We start from the raw sequence: 14,362 nt of genomic DNA, 5'->3' as shown, positions 1-14,362 counted from the left end.
CACTCGAGCCAACAAATGGTTACATTGTTGGGACCTGAAGTTAAGAGAACTGGTTCACAGTTTGGTATCAAGGGTGTTTAAGAAAGAAATCAAAAAACGGTGTAATCACAAGATAGACCAATTTGTGGCAGAAGGATCTGCCCACATAAATCATCTAGTTAGTAGGGTGTGCAAGCAGATCCTATACGTTGATAGTTCAAATGACTGATATGAAATTTTCTAGTGCAAATTCCCTTAAGACCTATACAATTGGGTGAGGGAACTGAAGTGGTAGAGTCCTTCAAGCAGACCAACGAGATCCTATCATAGTTGTACTTTGTACAAAATTTCACTATTATAGCAGTTGGATAACGAGCGGATGAGAGAAATTGATTTCTCGGTAAGACCTATGGTAGAAGGGTATGTAGTCAAGTTTGCTACAGAGGGCTATCAGTCCTCCTCAAAGGCGGAGGCGATGTTCCACTTCGAGCTAAGGGGAGAACTGATAGGAGAAATACCGATGTGGATTAAGATGTTTTTGGTAGAGGAGGGAATGTTATCTCTAGCCACTGCTGGGATGGAAGTGTAAAACCCCAGTATCAGGGGAAGGAGATAAAGAAGAAAATGTGGCCCACAAGGGGATAAGGGTGTTGTAGGGGGATGGATGCAGAAGGATTAAAGAAAGTGAGGGATGTTAGAGCACATAGAAGGTCACTGTTAGCAAATAAGCGGCAAGTAAGAGTAGCTCGGGCCCTAAGGAAAAGAAGGAGAGGGTCCAGCCTGATAAGAGTGGCGATGGAAAAACCCCAAGCTGAGATGAAGGGGGAAGAGGATGTTAGGGCACTAGAAGATGGGATAAAAGGATGTTGGAATTGGGAAGAGGAGGAAGGACTTCCCCTACAGGTTGCAGAAATAGGATCGCAATAGGGAACTGGAGGAGGGCTATCCCGGAATGTTGCAGATGTGGAATCGCGACCGGGGCCCCATGAAGGATCCTCCCTGAAGGCCGCGGAAGAAGAACCACAGGGTCGACACCCATGCTGGTACGAGGACGACAACACCATGGGCAATAGAATGAGGAAGTTATTCGATGAAGAACCCACATCCCCCAAAGTTCAGCAGCCCCAACCCCAAAGCGCAAGTGGCATTTTCCCCGACCTTCCCCTGGTACCCTACCACAAACCAGAAGAATTCATCTTTAACCTAGCAAAAGCAGTGCGAGTATACAGAGTACGAGAAAAGTACAAGACTGGTCTCAGCACTAGGGGTGATACCAAAACTAGCTGCAACAGAAATTTGGGACTATAGGGGTCACTACAGCTGGGAACCAATGGTTTTATATTGTTAGCAAATATTCAGAACAGTATGGCGGGATCATTTACAAGATACCTAGAGTTTGCAGGCAAGGGGAATGAGGATGTGGAGCAACACTGGTACCTCTGCGAAGCCATCTAGAGAGCCTGCCAGACTCCGGATAACGTTCGAGCGGTGGAGTTCCAGACAATGCTTAGGGAACGGGCTCTACGCTGGTTCATAAAGTGGGCAGAGCAAAACCAGAACCCAACCATAGACAACATTAAGAGGGGATTTGTGCAAGAGTTCAAGGTACCACAAACCGATCAGCAAGGGTTGTCGGAGTTGTGGGAAATCAAGTAGAGGGAGGGAGAGACTGTGTGGGAGCTCATGCAAAGATTTAAGGATGCCATTGCCAAGCTAAGTTATACTTTGGACCCAAACCACCAGTGGGACTGGTTCATCAAGGCACTCTTGCCTTTGACCAAAACACTGCTGACACAACAAAAGATAGGAACCCTGCAGGATGCTTTAAAGCAAGCATCACAAATATAAGCATTGGTAGGGTATCCCCATGAATACTGAGGAGGCACAAGTCTGCAAGACCCAGAAATCATGGGCTTGCATAGCCAGATCGCAAAACTGACTGAGAAGTTGAGGGATCTTCATCCCGCATAACCGACCAGGCCCAATCTTTTGTGCACCTATTATCTGGTGGAGGGGCACGTTGCAATGGAATTCCCACGACTACGAGGTCCTAACCCAATAGGAGGGGTGGCGGGGTCATTGAGAACCACTCTGACTGCAGGGGTTGCGGCCATCGGGACGCAAGGACCCTTCCCGGGAAGGAATAACGTAGATTTCTATGAAATCTATAGAACATATGGACACCTACTGCTGATGTGTCCAGTGTTGCAAAAGTACCCTAGCGTCCCTAATAACAACTACTGTGAGTTCTTCCCATTGACTACCCATCACACCGATCAGTGTCAAGTGCTAGATGCTCTAGCAGAGAGATTTATAGATCCAAATTTTGATTCAATGAAGCAAATCAAGGGGGGCGAGGAGGCAACGGACGCAGAGGGAGATCGAGGGCCAAAGAACCCCTAATATGCTACAACTGCGATCAAGAAGGACATGTCGCAAGGGAATGCCCACTCCCAATAAGACCATGGTGTTCACAATGCAGAGTCAACACCCATGCGACGGAACATTGCCTGGAGCTCATCGCAAAATGGGAACAGAGGACCAGACAGTGAGGAGCTAACCTGATGAATGCCGAGCTGCGGGGCGACAAAACCCTCCCTGCAACAAATATCAATATAGTCACACAAGGAGGGAAAAAGATAGGGGAATATCACTACACTGAGGAAACTCCCATAATTGTCAAAGTGACATCACCACAAAAGGCGTATTAACCCTAGAGCCAGAATCAATATTACCAAGAAGCAGCTAAAGTGTTCGAAGGAATGACTGAAGTTAGGGACACCCAAGGTCCGCAAATCTATGGGCACGACCCTTCCCAACCCATTAGGGAATGGTTTAAACTATTCTTAAAGATTGTTGAAGATGAGACCATGCAAAGGGAATTACAGAAAAGCTTGAAAGTTGTGGTATCCATAGAGCGAGAGGACATCGGACCACCTTGTGAAGTCTGGCCAAAGAAAGCATCCAGGAGGTTAAAGAGGAATAAGAAGAGAAGTGGAAAGGAATTCTGAATCAATGTGTAGGTGGCAGGATTCAAAATAAAAGACGCCATGCTAGATCTGAGATCGGATATAAACATCCTACCCCAGAAAACTTGGGAGGAAATGGGGAAACCATAATTGAAATATTCGTCAATTCAGTTGAGAATGGAAAATCAAATCAATACTATATACTGCCCTTTGGAAGATTGGAGAATGTAGAGGTTGATGTAGTAGGAGTAAAAACACGCATTTAGTTCAAAGTAATAGACATTATGGGTGATAAAGACCCATATCTAGCACTCTTGGGGATTGTCTGGGCATACGAAAACTATGCTATCATAGATTTGAAAAAGGAACTGATGATATTCGAAGCAGAAGGCCTAAGGGTCATTCAGTCATTGGACCCTTACCAAGGACCCGAGTTCACAAAAACAGCAACTGACAGGGAAGAACCAGGGATGTTAGACCAGTTTTATACTCTCACGGCAGGGAAGAGGGAAGATTACATAAATCCTACAGTTAGAGGATCTGTTAGCTGGAGGAGCATCCAAAGTTCTGAAGCTAGTTCAGAAGCTACGTGGGATGCATGGCAACGGGGGGGATATGAACTAACAACCTGGTGATGTGCAATGATAAGCCAAGTAAAGGGGGGACATATAGGAAAGTACGACATCACGAAATACTATGGCCTTGAACCAATAGATCAGTTCCTGGACAGGATGGACTAGGGTGTACCAGAAGACCAAATAATCCCCTTTCTGGACATTGCACTAATGGAAACACCGACAAGATGGTGGAAAGCATGCCGCCAAGTATTGAAAGACTGGACAGATGCAAAGTGAGCATTAAAGGAAAGGTTTAGCAAGAAGGAAGAGTAGCAATCATGCCAAAAAGAATACATGAGGAATTCAAGTCACAAGGAACATATTAAAGAATGTACAACCAACTGGGAAAGCTAGGGACTACCAAGGAATCTGTGGGTGCATACTTTTATACACACCCTCAGCACCATCCCCTAGGCGTGGTACATCCATGAAGAATGACGACGATGAACAACTGCTTGGGATGCCTTGAAAACACAGTTTGTCAATGATTTCTCATTCAAGGACAGTGAAGACAAAATGACAAAAGCGCTTCAAGCGGTGAAAGGAGTTTTATTCACGCCAGAAACACAAGTGGAAGGGGAGCATGAAGAAAACTTCCTACACTACTTATTTGATATGGAAACTCCAGAACTGGTAACCTGTAACAGAGTTGGCGCAGAACCAGAAGAAGATGGACTATAAGGGCTTAGACATCTAGCCTTCGATGACATAGAGGGAGAAAGAGGGATCTGCGTGAGCCCTTCAACAAAAGGTGCTGATCTCCTACGAGTGAAACAGAGAAAACAGAATGTAGGGACGGAGAAAAAACCCAAGATAGGATCAGTGGGAGACTACTGGGATGAAGAGACCTCTAAAGAAATCTACGACTTGTTACAAGAGTACCAGGACCTGTTCCTAGCTTCCGTAGCCAAGCTCAATGGGATAAAAGGTAACCTAGGAGAAATAAAAATTGTTCTGAAACCAAGAGTCTGAACAGCAAAGCAAAAACCATCCTGGCTGAACCCAAGGGTCAAAGAAAAGGTTAAAAGGGAGATTGATAAAATGCTGGATGCAGGAATCATTTTTCCAGTCAACGAAGTTGACTGGATAAGACTTATAGTGATTTAAAACAAGAAGGATGCAACCGAGATTAGAGTATGCATCGACTATAGAGGCCTGAACAATGCATGCATGTACGATGCATTCCCCACACCCTTCGACGAAGTCCTAGAAAATGTTGTGGGGAATGAGGCTTACTAATTCACAAATGGCTTCTCGAGCTATCACCAAGTCCGAATAGCCAAAGAAGACAAAAGGAAAACAACGTTCACGATGGAGTGGGGGTCATAAGCATACAATGTAATTCCATTTGGATTGAAAAATGCGCCAGCAATGTTTTTAAGGATTGTAATAGCAGCTTTCAAGGACTATATTCATAAATCCCTAGAAGTCTACATGGATGACTAGACAATGTACAACCTACTGAAAAAGCATACCATCCTGTTGCGAGTAATGTTTGAAAGATGCAAATAATTACAAATCTCTTTAAATTTGAAGAAGTGCATTTTCACGGTTCCCTTTGGAACCTTGCTAGGCCATATTGTGTGCAAATATGGAGTCTGCATGGACCCTGCTAAAATAGCATAAATCATCCACATGGAACCACCCCATAACATAAAGAAATCAAGCGCAACTCTAGGCCATATGGGGTACTACATAAGGTTCATCAGAAACTATGCAACCATAATAGCCCCAGTGGAGAGACTGCTAAAGAAGACGGAGGAATTCATTTCGATAGCAGATGGTCAAGCAACACTTGACAAACTAAATGAAAGGTTAGTAAGTGCGCCCATCTTAGTATACCCTAACTGGAAAAAAAATTCCATGTACATATTGATGTGTATGGAATAATGCTAGGAGTAGTCCTGGCTCAACCAAGAGAGAAGATGGATCACCCAGTATACTACACAAGAAGAAAGCTCTCCACAATAGAAAAGAATTATACAACAACATAACAAGAGGCTCTAGCAATGGTCTACTCTCTCTGAAAGTTTAGGCACTACTTGCTGGGGGCGCTTTTCAAATTTTTCACAGACCATTCTGCACTAAAATACCTAGTAAACAAGCCCGTGTTGGAGGGAAGGATATGCATATGGCTATTGTTGTTTCAAGAGTTCACATTCGAAGTAGTTGTTAAGTTGGGTAGACTCAATGTAGGCCTGGATCACCTCTCTCATTTGGAGACAGGGGAGAGTGATGGATCAATAGACAACCAGTTACCTGATGCCAATTTATTCAGGATAGAAGCTATACCGGACCACCTGTAGGAGATTGCTACTCTGCTCACAACAAGAAATTGACCATAGGACTACACCACAATGCAGAAATGGCACCTCGTGGTCAAAGCAACAGATTACCAACTCATAGTAGGACACCTTTACAAAATGGGTTTAGACTAGATACTCAAGCATTGCGTCCTACAGAACGAAAGATAAGATATCTTATGGGAGTGCCACGTAGGATTTGCGGGAGGACATGTCGGAGGTAAGGCAACAAGCAGGAAAATACTACAAGAGGGACTGTGGTGGCCTACGGTACATAAGGATTCAAAGGCATTCACTAATGAATGCAATGTATGTCAAAGAGTTGGAAGGCCTTCTTGACACGATGAGCTACCACTACACTCAATCTATACAGTACAAATATTTGATAAATGGGCAGATTGACTTCATTGGTCCAATATCCCCACCAGCACGTCACTCCAAAGCCCAATACATAATTACTGCCATAGAGTATCTATCAAGATGGGCAGAATTCGCACTAGTAAAAGACTACACAGCAGAAATAGCAGCATGCTTCATTTTTGAAAACATCATCTCAAGGTTCGGATGCCCAAGAAGTCTTACAAGCGACCAAGGTACACACTTCCTGAACGAGATGATCCAGGTACTATTAACAACTTTTATGGTACAACATCACAAAAGTAGCCCTTACCATCCACAAGAAAATAGTGCAGTAGAAGCATTCAACAAGATACTGGAAAAAGGGCTAACCAAAATTATATCAGCCAATAGAGATGACTGGGATGAAAGAATTCCAGCGACACTCTAGGCATATAGAACAACAGTTAAAAGACTACATAAACAAACACCATTTCAGCTGGTATATGGCAGAGAGGTGGTGGTGCCAGTAGAGTTTGTACTACCCAGCATGTTTATTTCAGAAGCAACAGAAATGACAAACAGCAGTGCCTTGCGGGAGAGACTGAGCCAGCTATTAGAGCCCGACGAAATGTGGTTCCTAACAAAGTTCCATCAACCTTTCAAAAAAGGAAGACAAAAGGCTTGGCATGATAGGCACATCAAGAAGAAATCGTTCAGCATCAGTGACCAAGTGCTCCTATATGACAGTAAGTTCCTCAAGTTCCCAGGAAAACTATAGATGCACTGGTTAGGCCCATTCATAGTTTCACCCATAAAGGAATCTGGTGCGATGAGACTCGCGCAACTGGATGGAGTTCTGCTACCAGGATAGGTGAATGGCGCACGCCTGAAACCTTTCTGCAAGTGAATATATATATATATATATATATATATATATATATATATATATATATATATATATATATATATATATATATATATATATATATATATATATATATATATATATATATATATATATATATATATGTCTTTTAGTGTTCATAATAAGGTTGCGGTCAGTAGACAAATACCGCAACCCATTTGTGGTCAGGGGTGGGGGGAGTATAGTTCCATTAGATTAAATAGGCCAAGTTGGCAGGAATAGTAGCCATGTGTGTCAAGCATTGTCAGCATAATCCATGTAGTTTCAAAATTTTTCCAAAATTGATGACTACACATGCACCCATCCCATCCGTCGTACCAATAGTTATTTCCTAATTAAGTAATCAATAAGGCAACTACCATGATAGCGTCAAAAATATTTCCCAATAAACATAGAATTAGTTAATAAATAAGCCCATCATGGTAGAATAAATACACCCATGCGTGTCAAGAATTGTCAGTAGAATCCACGTGTAGAGCTATAACTAGGGTCTCTCACACTGCTAATTATCCTACATTAATAAGACAATCCGGGAACGTTTTGTTATTTGCAAGAAGTAGCTCAATCCGAGGCTATTTGTCCGAGTAATGCTTAGTAGTATAGTGTTCAGAAGATTCAAAGGAAAATAGATGCTAAGCTAAACTAACCCAAAAGATGAAATCACACAAAACAGTTGATCAGTCAAGGGTACGGAAGCAATAACCCATCCCTCTAGAAACTGATTAAAGAAGGGAAATTAGAGCATGGACTTATAGGTCTGGGATCTAAGCAGCGTCTTGCTGAGGCTCACTACAGCCTTAGGCCTTCTCTCACACCAAAACAACAAAGGCAGGTAAATAAATCAGCGGAAAGTAGAATGGAACAACAAAATGGAAATGGAACAGCAGTAAATGGAACAGCAGTAAAATGGAACAACAATAATCAATTGGAACAGCAATAACCAAATGGAACAGCAATCCTTAATGATTTATAGAATAACAACCGTCGCTTGCATGTACATGTTCTACACTAATATAGCAATCTGAGAATATTGGATGATATAACTATGTTTCTAAACAGAATGACGCTACTCTCAAATCCCACAAATATTGTTTCACATAAATCCATTGACAGTAACATTCATACCAGCACTCTGTTACAGAAATGGCTGAATAAAGATACAATTCGACCCTGTGTGAATCCAATTATACAATGCAGAGTTCTTACATGGAGAAATCATTCATTCATTGATCATAACAGAGCATAGCGTATCATATAAAGAATGTATCAGATTGCTAAGTAATAAAGATAAACAAACTACACACAAATCACCGTATAATGATACAAAAGCAAGTGTCCTTCGAAGCCGGGCCCTTAGCTGCCAATGGTACACCGCCTTAGATTACTCCAGACGCAGAGACGGAATAAACACCAAGTCTTTTATATTAATCGCATCCACAAAAGTATAACAAAATCAGGTCTCAGTGAGACTCAATGATTAAAGTTTGTTCTGGAACTGTAAAATTACAAAAACAGTCGTCCTCTTGCTTAATGATACTGTGCCATTATATAAAAGAAATGACGGAGATATCTAGATAATCATAGATAAGTAAAGCAGCGATCCCTCAGGATCGAAGATCCTGAGGGATTCGCTAATCGTTCAATCCTTCTTGCGTTCGCCGAGCCGGTATCCCACATTCTTTTCCTGGACTATTCAATTCCGATTTTGCTTGATCGTGTCCGCATCCGGTTCCCCACTGGAGGAACGGCAGTTATTTTTCCTCTGCTTCTCGCTTTTGGACGGGAACTCCTTGCTCGCACGTCTTCTTGCATAGAAAACGTCAATTATTAGCACTTGAGCTTCCTTTGTCTATTTTTGCACATTTTATCAAAATCCTTTATCTTCTTTGAATTCCTAATGCAGAAAAGGTTACAATTATTATTGAAAAACCACTAGATTGCTTGTCAAAAGCATACCTTCCAAGTGCTCCACACACCCCCCTGCTTACCCTATTTCATGGCCTCATGAAAACATTATAGTTGACATGCAAGGCGGTGAGAGAATAGGCCGAAGAAGGGATCTCATGAGGAGGCCGACAACCGTGATGAGCAACTAGATTATCAAAGAACTGATCTATTTGATCTGCAGGCATCTCATACAAGGCCTGATATCCGGGTGCAGGGTGCCAAATAATTGGACTGCGAAATCGATACCCCAACCAGGATGGCCCTGCTTGCAGAATCCGTTCCCCATAAAGGTTCAATCGGCTGGCAGCCAGCTCAAAATTCTCATATTTGAATGGTTCCCTGAGCTGGATGCTTGGACTAGAGGTCCGGTATCGAAATTTTGCAGCATCGATGGCAGGATCTTTAATAGTCAGGAAATATTCCAGACCATTTCGGATCAAGTCTTCGTGCATGGGTCCTAATATTTCGCTGACACCTGGGATCCTCATAAGACTCCTATGCTCTCTCCATAGCGTCACTGGGTTTCTAGGTTCAGCTCGTATCCACAAGTCTAGGCTATTTTCTTGTCTCTGAAAGGTGTTATAAGCTCTGAGCCATTTCAACTGATTAACCCCAAATGAGATGAAGGCTTGGAATTGTATATCACCAACAAAAGGGCCAGGATTTAAATCAATTTCCTGGTCTAGCACAAGGTTGTGCAAGTAAAACTCGCACAATAACCTTTGAACCTTAACCCCATAGTGCTTGCAACAGTCTATAAAATCATTAACAGTGTTGATGTGGATAGGTGCTCCTGCCCTAACGGCTTTTATTTTCAATCTCAAATATCTTTCAAGCAAAAATAAAGCATAATTTTTAGCAGGGGCCCTACCAAAACGTCATTATATAAGGAACACACAGTGTCCATTTTCTTAACAACACTATCTAATCGACGAGTTACCTTAGCAACCTTTTCTTGTTCCTTCTGCCATCCCTCAAAGGCTTGGCTTTCGGATTGACTAATACTCCGAAGTTGCTGTTGTAATTCTTCGTATTTCTCCCGGGGAATTGCTTGCTCTCTTAGTTGTTCAGCTTCTTGTTGGGCTTGCTTCATCATCCTGTGCAGGGTTCTCATTTTTGGATCCTTTTTCCATTGAGCCGTAGAGGCCGGGAATTTTGCCTGAAACTTTTTATTGTGCTGCTTAGAGTTCAGAACCCTAATAACCCCTGAGGGTGGTGCCTATGTTTAGATCCCCTTATTCTCTTTCTCTTTCTTGACACATATGAAAGGCTACTGAGGTCCCCCTGCCATTGGAACATCTTGCTGTTCTTTTCCCTTAATTGGAATGTCAGTTTGTTCTCCAGGGTCAGATGGAACAGCAGTCTGTTCCTCTATGTTATTTGGAACAGCACCCTGTTCCTCATTATCAATTGGAACAGCAGACTGTTCCTCGGCAGTAGGTCTCCTGATGGGGTTTCGACCAACAAAACGGGTTCTTGTCCTCGGGGTTTTTGCTGTAGTGGCCCTCCTCCTTTTCCTTGCGGTCCTTTGTATTCTCAAATTGGCTTTCAAAATTCGAATTTGCTGCCGAAGCCTGGCTATAGTGCCCAACAACCTCTACTGTTTCTTTCTTAATTTCTTAATTTCCTTTGCCTCGGCAGAGGGTTTGGCCCTTAAACCCGCTCCTTCTTCATCTGGGATATCTTCCGGCGTCCTGGGGACAGACTGTCCCTGATTGTTGTCTTCAATTTCATCATCATAACCAGGCAGGTTTTCTTCTCCCGCCTTTTCTGCATGTACTTCCTCGGGTAGTTCTTCCTCTGCGGGACTGTCAGGGACGCCTGCTGTGCTGGAGGGCTGGCCATATTCCCCCATATTGGCCAGAACTGCTGCCAATTCCTCTTCACCTACAGGGTCCTGCGACGGGCTACCCCCTGGCTGTGCTATTTCTTCTTCTTGATTGCCCTGTTCGGTAACCCTTTCTTCCTCAGAGCGCTCATTTTCTTGGTTGCTCTGTTCGGTGGCCATTTCTTCCTCAGAGCGCTCATTTTCTTGGTTGCTCTGTTCGGTGGCCATTTCTTCCTCTTCCGGCTGGCCAGTCCCGGGCCCTGATTGCTCAGCATTTCCTTCGGAGGGTCCTCCCTCTAGTTCTGGAGGTTCATCCGCAATTTCAATTGGCTGGGCCGTTGTTCCCTGAATTCTTTCCAACCTTCCTCGTATCCGGGCCAGCCGAGCTGACTTCCTTGGTCTCTCAGGTTGGTCGGGTGTGCCAGCAGGTTCTCTGGGTTCCTCTGGTCGTTCTGGCGTATCGGAAGGTTGTTTCCGTTTTGAAGCGGCATGTCTTTCTGCTGCTGACTCCTTGCGTTTCTCTACTCGTTCCGGCGTGCTAGAGGACTGTTCAGGTTTTGGGGGTGGTGCAGCCGTTCCTCCTTCGACTATTGCGATCAGTTCCTCCCAAGTGCTTTGCTGTTGAGTGAGACTGTGGCTCACTATCAACCGAATCAGCCCATGGTGGCTAACGACTGCATCTATGTGCTGGGCCTTCCTCAGGCTTCGGGCCGCGTCATGTAGTAGCAAATTTAAAAATGCAGGGAGATTTACAGAACATTTTCCTTTTAAAACAGCTAAAAGTTTCAGGTGACGAGGTCTTACCACGTCTTTTCTCCCTTCGCAGGTGATATAGCTTTGTACTGTCTTCGCTAGCTCGGTCCAGGGTTCCCCTAGTGTTGCCGGCAGAACTCCTTTCCCTTTGACTGTCAGGCTTTGGCCTTCGTCCTGGAAAAGCTCCATAGCTTTTTGTAATCTTTCCTTCTTCAGCGTCCATATGGGTCCAGCAGCTGGTAATCCTGAGACTTCTGTGATGATATCCTCTGTAACCGCTATCCGCTTTCCTCCTACTATGGAGTAATTTTCCTGCAAATTCTGCAGGAATTCCAACGCCACGGCTTCATTTGATTCTTGCAGGCGGCTGAAGTAATTCAACCATCCCACGTTTTCCAGGATTATGCGAGCAGCAGCGGAAACTGTCAGCTTGTGAGGTTCGCTTCGGACCGTCTTTCCGCCCATGATTCTACTCAGAAATGGAACAGCAACTGCTTGTGGTGTTTGCGACGCAGAGAGGATGATCGTTGCCAAATTTGGGAAAAGATCACCGAGCATGCAACGAAAAAGAGATCGTGGATGGCAGTTTCCGTGGAATGGAATCATCATACCGTTAAATCATGTCATTCCTTCGTACATTATCTCGCCCGAATGGTGTGCAGCCACGTAATCATGGAGTAATGAGATTACCTCCCCCCCGCGATCTGATAGGCTGTCCCCAGCCGTCAAAGAGAGGAGCAGCAGCCAGTCGGAGGTCCAATCATAAAGTACAGCATATGAAATTATGCCATGTTTTAGAAAAACAACGAAATGCCGAAACCGAGGCAAAAAGGTAGATCGCGTTTTATATAAGAGCCTGCGTGATATAATGAGGAGCTAGGGGATGGGACGTCTGTCAAGCGTACGAAGTCTCCAGTGGTCATCGTCAGTTCTGTTGCCATGATTGGTGGTAATGAATATTCATGCGATATGTACATCGGGTGTGACATATGATCTTTGCAAAGGATAAGAGACAGAAAAATTTAATATCATACCTGTTGGTGTAATTATTACGACTTCTATGCCATTAACAGAGCTCTTCTGCCAACAGGTGTTCATAACCTTGGCAGAGTTGTTTATTTCACCCTTCGGAACCATGATCCTTTGTGTATTTTCTAAAGAGTGCTTTGTCAAAATGCAGGCCATTATGCTGGCTTGGTAACCAAATAGCCATAATGCCATTCACAGGGTAGGCGCGAAACGTGGTCAGGCTGGCTCGCGATGAGACCCCCTGTTCCAAGGTTTGCTTGTTAATTTACCTTCGGACCATATCCCTGGTGTGGTGGCCGTTATGGGAATGCCACTTCGCTTCCATCCTTATGATCCTGGTAGGCCGGCTCTTAATGTGACCCCCTATCCTGCATTTGACAATTTTCATATTTGTTTTTTTTGTTTTCTTTTGCAGAGCAACTCTCTTGTTTATTTTCACATAAGGGTGGTTCCGCACTTCTTAAGAGCGGGGAATGGTGGAAGAAGTCTTATGATCCCATCAAATAGATATAAATCGCTCGTTCTTACTCCTAAGTAATGATCAAGAAAGATTTTTAGGGGAATCGTCATGATAAAGATCACCAACCAGGGTACCGGTAAATGACAATGACAGCGAAGATGAAAAGTTCACGTCCGTCCTCTTGTCCTCTTATACATACTGGCTTCATAGTGATAGCGATTTATAATGTGCTGATTTCGGTATATCATGGTTTATGTTCACCGCATAAGTTCATTGCTGTATCTAAAAGATTGAGGAGAACATGGGGGCAAAGCATCCTCCATAAGGGCGAAAACATGTCGATGGCATTCCTGAGAGAAGAATTCATTCGTAGGATACCATTTCTTTGAGAGGAACAACGGAAAATCGCAAATGCTGTGCCTTTTGAGAAAGGAACAGGAAAGACACTCAAATGCTGCTCCTTTTGAAAAGGAACAGCAGACACACTCAAGTGCTGTTCCTTTTCGCAAAGGAACAGCAAGAACATGCAAATGCTGTTCCTTTTTAAAAGGAACAGCAGAATCACACAGGTGCTGTTCCTTTTCGCAAAAGAACAACAAGAACACACAAGTGCTATTCCTTTTCGCAAAGGAACAGCAAAAACACACAAGTGTTGTTCCTTTTCGCAAAGGAACAGCAAAAACACACAAGTGTTGTTCCTTTTCGCAAAGGAACAACAAAAACACACAAGTGTTGTTCCTTTTCGCAAAGGAACAGCAAAAACACCAAGTGTTGTTCCTTTTCGCAAAGGAACAACAAAAACACACAAGTGCTGTTCCTTTTCGCAAAGGAACAGCAAAAACACACAGCAAAAACACACAAGTGTTGTTCCTTTTCGCAAAGGAACAGCAAAAACACACAAGTGTTGTTCCTTTTCGCAAAGGAACAGCAAAAACACCAAGTGTTGTTCCTTTTCGCAAAGGAACAACAAAAACACACAAGTGCTGTTCCTTTTCGCAAAGGAACAGCAAAAACACACAAGTGCTGTTCCTTTTCGCAAAGGAACAGCAAAAACACACAAGTGTTGTTCCTTTTCGCAAAGGAACAGCAAAAACACACAAGTGCTGTTCCTTTTCGCAAAGGAACAGCAAAAACACACAAGTGCTGTTCCTTTTCGCAAAGGAACAGCAAAAACACACAAGTGCTGTTCCTTTTCGCAAAGGAACAGCAAGAA

At 43.6% G+C, this 14,362-nt stretch overlaps 1 pseudogene; it reads right to left on the bottom strand.

Moving 5' to 3' along the window:
- LOC149267383 (RNA polymerase II C-terminal domain phosphatase-like 3) overlaps window positions 1-11,135 on the bottom strand; it is a 167,305-nt pseudogene extending 156,170 nt beyond the window's left edge.
- Between the last annotated feature and the right edge of the window lie 3,227 nt (window positions 11,136-14,362).

This window comes from Pinus tabuliformis, chromosome 6 (genome assembly GCF_031772625.1).
Source record: "Pinus tabuliformis cultivar Carrire ecotype Pingquan chromosome 6, CPIR1, whole genome shotgun sequence".
Taxonomy (NCBI): domain Eukaryota; kingdom Viridiplantae; phylum Streptophyta; class Pinopsida; order Pinales; family Pinaceae; genus Pinus; species Pinus tabuliformis.
This window is presented reverse-complemented; position numbering and strand designations above follow the sequence as displayed.